The sequence below is a fragment of the Chiloscyllium plagiosum genome, chromosome 12 (genome assembly GCF_004010195.1).
Source record: "Chiloscyllium plagiosum isolate BGI_BamShark_2017 chromosome 12, ASM401019v2, whole genome shotgun sequence".
Taxonomy (NCBI): Eukaryota; Metazoa; Chordata; class Chondrichthyes; order Orectolobiformes; family Hemiscylliidae; genus Chiloscyllium; species Chiloscyllium plagiosum.
Window position 1 is genome coordinate 9,445,316 of NC_057721.1, and position 5,714 is coordinate 9,451,029.

The window sequence follows — 5,714 nt, forward strand, 5'->3', positions numbered from 1 at the left end:
GGCCTTTTGACTCAAAGGGAGGGGTACTACCCCAACACCACTACAGCCTCTAACTCATCCTAAACTCCAGAGAGCCCACCTATTTCCAATCCATTGTGGGAGCTAAATTTGCAGAGGATACCGAGATGGTTGAGAGATTAAGTCATTACGGTAGATGGGGACAATGTGAACTTCAACAGATATAATGGGAGTATGGAACGTGCTATTTAAATGTAGTACTAATAAATGAATAATTACTCCTAAACGAAAGGGCCACGTAATTGCAGTACAGAAAGTGTGCGCACTTGAAATGCAGTAACCTACAGAGGATGGGACCAGATAAATGGAGCACCCTTCTATAGCAGATACCTTGGCAGCACTGTTACACGGTGAAATGTCAAAATGCAACAGAAATACAACATTCCCGGGTTGCAAATCAATTCCTTTATTTTTAAAGAAAGTGTCTTAGTCCTGAAACGCCCAATGCACACAGCTCTGAGAAGTTAACATTGCTGACACCTTCGCCACGTCTCAGATTCAGAACAGAACGGTGCAGCTAATACTGTGGCTGGGAGACACTGAGCTCTGCAGATGCTGGAGATTAGAGTTGAGGGTGTGTGGTGCTGGAAAAGCACAGCAGGTCAGGAAATGAAGGGCTCCGGCCCGAAGCGTCGATTCTCCTGCTCCTGGGATGCTGCCGGACCTGCTGTGCTTTTCCAGCAACACTCTCTCAGTTAATACTCTGAAAGGTCACCTGGGGTGCGCTGCACTTCGAACGGGTCTTTGACCTCAAATACATCTGCTTTGCAATACTTCCGAGGCGGTTAGTGAGCAGAAAATGAAAAAGAGGTGGGGGGTGGGTGGGTGAAGAGAACTTTAGCAGCGTGCAAGAAGCCCCCAAGCCAAGGTGGAGAGTGGGCTGTTTGAGTGGACGGTAGTGTGTGCAGTTCGGTTGTGGCTATGACGTGCTGAGTGCCCACTGGAGTAAGTGTCGCTTACAGGAATCCAGGACGAGTGGTACAGATATCGCCGAGAGAGTGAGGCTTGCAGACACAGTCTTATGACTTTGTTCAGCCGGGCATGAGAAAGAACGGGAGACAGGGGGAAAAGTGAGCCAGTGGGGTAAGTAATTCAAATCACCCTTGGCGATTATCACTTGCTGCAAATATCAATTTGACAGAGGAATGAAGTAACATTTAAGACTGTTGAAACCTCACTCTAAATTTACTGTTCACCTCTCCTGGCAAAGGCGAGGTATCGTGTTAACCAAAGTTGTGGACTATTTTATTGCTTAAAGAATTAGATTGAAGTCAGTGGAGGGGGGCAAACGAGAAATGTGAGGCCAACATTTAATGTTAGCTGCAAATATACAGGAGATGAGAGCTGGTTGGTTTTGTAAAGAGAGGGGAACAGTTAGATCAACCCACTGTTGTGTGTCTGTTTCTATCCCAAAAGGATTTTGAGCACTTTGAAGCAAAGATCCAATTACTTAATAAATCGCTGACAAATTCAGTCCTCCACCCTCACTGATCTCTTTCTTATTTACAGTCATAATCCAAATGTTCTTTCGTGAGCACTTCACATTTCTATTCCCCTGGAAAGCTACCCAACCACTGTGATCTCAGGTCAGATTTGCTTAATTTTTGATCAAAGAAATTTTGGACCTTACACCGAAAGCTCACTGTGGGTGAATTTTTCTACAACCTTATGCCCCTTATTCAATTGGCTTCTACTCAGACCCTATTGGACATGATCCCCATTGACTGATCCCCACGCAAAATAGCACAAAATGCAAGTTTCTTGAACAGGTATAAATTTACCTGACTTCAAAATCAAAGTCAGTGTTTCTAATGTTTTATAACAGTTTTTTTTTCAAACTTTTAATACTACTTAGAGCTGCAATATATTTCTGTACCTTTAAATACATGTTTTAATATCAGAATCGTGTTAAAAAGAGATTGCAGAAGCACATTCTAAATCGTGCTGTACTTAACGTACATAAAGGAGTGTTTGATTACTTTGAGCATTTATTTTATTAACATCAATAAGACAAGAATGGATGTGGAAAGGATATTTCTTCTTGTGGGCGAATCTGGAACTGGGGTCACTGTTTAATGATCAGAGATAAAAGACAGATAACAGGATGGTGTTCTGTCAGAGGTCATGTATCTTTATAACACACTTCCTCAAAGCTGGTGGAAGAAGGGTCAGGACAGAGATACATGGTCCTTGATAGGCAAAGGGGTGAAAGGTTATTGGGATTAAGCAGGAATGTTAAGTAATCAGCTTAGTCATGACCTTATTGAACTGAGTAGCATGTTCAAGTAGGGCCCAAAGGCCTACTCTTGCTCTGAATCAGTATGTTCATCTCGGGCTTCAAGTTACATCAAAGGGATGTTGGCCAGTTACTCAGGTTTACTACTGGTGGTTAAAATGATTGGTCAGATCAACTTTGCACCCTTGTTTAACTTCTGATGAATGAATCTTTGCTATATGCCCCCCACCACCTCCCCACCTCCCCCACCCCCAACCTACATCCTTCCCCACACTCTCAGAAGTAGTTTTTACAAAACTCCTTATTGGACTTATTTAAGAACCTCAGAATAGGAGTCGGCCATTCAGCCCCTCGAGCCTGATCCACAATTCAATAAGATCATGGCTCATCTGTGATCTAACTCCATATACCTTCATTTAGCCCATATCCCTTAATATCTTTGCTTAACAAAACTTTATCCATCGCAGATTTAAATTAACAACTGATCCAGCATCCACTGCCATTTGTGGAAGAGAGTTCTAAACATCTACAACCCTTTGTGTGCAGAAGTGCTTCCTAACATCTCTTCTGAATGGTCTAGCCTTAATTCTCAGAGCATGCCCCTCGAATTAGAAACTCCAGTCAGTGAAAATAGTTTATCATCTACTCGGTCTTTTCCTTTTAACATCTTGAAGACTTTGATCAGATCACCCCTGAACCTTCTAAATGCTAGAGAAAACAGGCCTAATTTGTATAATCTCGCCTCAGAACATAACCCCTGAAGTCCAGGTCTTGTTGTAAACCTATGCTGTGGCCCCTCTAAGGCCAATACACCCTTCTTAAGGTGTGGTGTCCAGATCCGCTCCCAGTACTCCAAGTGGGCTGTAACCAGGGTTTATATATCTGCAGCATAGCTTCTGCATCCTTGTACTCCAATCTTCTAGAAATAAAAGCCAGCTTTCCATTGGCTTTCTTGATTATTTTTGGCACATGTTTGTGACATAGACCTACACACCTGAACCCCCAAGTCTCTTTGGATCTCTACTATATTTAACTTCATACCATCTAGAACGTACCCTGATCGATCCTTTTTTTGGTGATAGCGGAAACAGACCCTTCAGTCCAACTGAGTTATGCCGACCAGGTTTCCCAAAGTAAACTAGTCCCTTATGCCTGCATTTGGCACATATCCCTCTAAACTTTTCCTGTCCATGTACCAGTCCAAATATCTTTTAAATGCCCATAATTGTACCAGCCTCAACCACCTCTTCTGGCAGCTCATTTCATACACGCACCATCCTCTGTGTGAAAACGTTGCCCCTCAGATCTCTTACATCTTTTCCCATGTGTCGTAAACCTACGCCCTCTAGTTTTGAACTCCCCTACCCTCGGGAAAAGATCTTGGTTATTCACCTTATCCATGCCTCTCATGATTTTAGACACCTCTATAAGATCACCTCTCATCTTCCTACATTCCAGGGAAAATGTCTCAGCCCATCCAGCCTCTCCTTATAATTCAAACCCTGAAGTCCCATAACATTCTTGTAAACCTTTTCTGCACCCTTGCCAAATTAATAGCATCCTTCTTATGACAGGATGTCCAGAATCGTATGCAGTGCTCCAAAAGTGACCTCACCAATGTCCTGTAAAGCTGTAACATGCTCCTCAATGCTCTGACCAATGAAGGCAAGCATGCCCAACACCTCCTTTACTCCCGTCTACCCACGATGCCACTTTCAAGTAACTATACACCTGAACCCCTAGGTCCTTCAGTTCAACAACACTCCCCATGGCCCTCCATTAACTGTGTAAGTCCTGTCCTGGTTTGTATAACCAAAACACAACACCTCACAATTATTTAAACTAAACTCCACCTGCCACTCCTTGGTCCATAGGCCCATCTGATCAAGATCTACTCTGAGATAACCTTCTTCACTGTCCATTATACCAACAATTCCAGCATCATCTGCAAACTTACTAACCATGTTTCCCATATTCTAATCCAAATTTATATAAGTGAGAACAGTGGACCCAGCATCAAATCTTGCAGAACACTACTAGTCACAGGTCTCCAGTTCGGAAAACAACTGTCCCCTACCATCAAGCCAATGGAGAATCTCACACTTGCTTACAATGAACTCTATCTGCCACAGTTTTGCCCATTTACTTAGTTTACCAATACCCTGTTGTAATTTTATGCTATCATCTAAACTATCTATGCCACCAAACTAAGTCATTAGCAAATTTAGATACATGACTTGCTGTGCCATTATCCAAGTTGTAACTGTGAATAATTGAGGCCCTAACACAGATCCCAGTGTCACATCATTGGAGTACTGCATATAATTCTGGTCATCCTGTTATAGGAAGGATGTTATTAAATTGGAAAGGGTGCACAGTGGCTCAGTGATTAGCACTGCTGCCTCACAGAACTGGGGACCTGAGTTCAATTCTAACCTTAGCTGACTGCCTGTGTGGAGTTTGCACATTCTCCCTGTGTCTGTGGGTTTCCTCCAGGTGCTCCAGTTTCCTCCCATTGTCCAAAAATGTGCAACTTAGGTGGATTGGCCACGCTAAATTGCCTACAATGTTCAGAGATGTGTAATGTTCAGCCATACAAGGGCAACGTTAGGGAGATGGGTCTGGTGGGATGCTCTTTGGAGGCTTGGTGTGGGCTTCGGACTTGTTGGGCCGAATAGCCTGTTTTCACACCATAGGGATTCTATGATGATGACCCTGCTAATTTGAGTACTAATTATCTAGTGAATATATTAAACCCATGGCTATTAGTTTTGAATTTCCTGTAAATAAAAAATATTGACTGTTCTCAACCTTGTCATTATATTAAAGACCTCCATCAGGACTCTTCTTAACCTTTATGCTGATGTAAAGCATACGAACACGCAAGAGTGTGGTGCTGGAAAAGCACAGCAGGTCAAGCAGCGTCAGAGGAACAAGAAAATCGATGTTTCAGGCAAAAGTCCTTCATCAGCCCTCATTCCTGATGAAGGGCTTTTGCCTGGAACGTTAATTTTCCTGCTCCTCAGATGCTGCCTGACCTGCTGTGCTTTTCCAGCACCATTTTCTTGACTCTAATCTCCAGCATCTGCAGTCCTCAGTATCACCCATAAAAACAGGCAGTCAGCTACTGGCTGAGATATGGTTTTCGGAACAGAACCATGATTCTGCCTCGCTCTTCTATGTCTAATGAGTGTCTCTTCCTAATTGACCCACCATTTTTCACGTGATAGAACATAGAACATAGAAGAATACAGCGCAGTACAGGTCCTTTGGCCCTCGATGTTGCGCCGATCCAAGCCAACCTAACCTACACTAGCCCACTATCCTCCATATGCCTATCCAATGCCCGCTTAAATGCCCATAAAGAGGGAGAGTCCACCACTGCTATCGGCAGGGCAATCCAGGAACTCACGACTCGCTGAGTAAAGAACCTACCCCTAACATCTGTCCTATACCTACC

The 5,714-nt window shown here is 43.4% G+C and overlaps 1 protein-coding gene across 2 annotated transcripts in view; it reads left to right on the forward strand.

The window, feature by feature from the left end:
* The first annotated feature begins 912 nt into the window (after positions 1-912).
* Positions 913-5,714, forward strand: part of serpine3 (serpin peptidase inhibitor, clade E (nexin, plasminogen activator inhibitor type 1), member 3) — a 29,285-nt gene continuing 24,483 nt past the window's right edge. Inside the window, exon 1 of one of the 2 annotated variants that reach the window (XM_043700438.1) lies at positions 913-1,101. The gene's annotated coding sequence lies outside the window, so the exon portion shown is untranslated. The remainder of the gene's footprint in view (positions 1,102-5,714) is intronic. The other variant, XM_043700439.1, reaches the window with a different exon arrangement.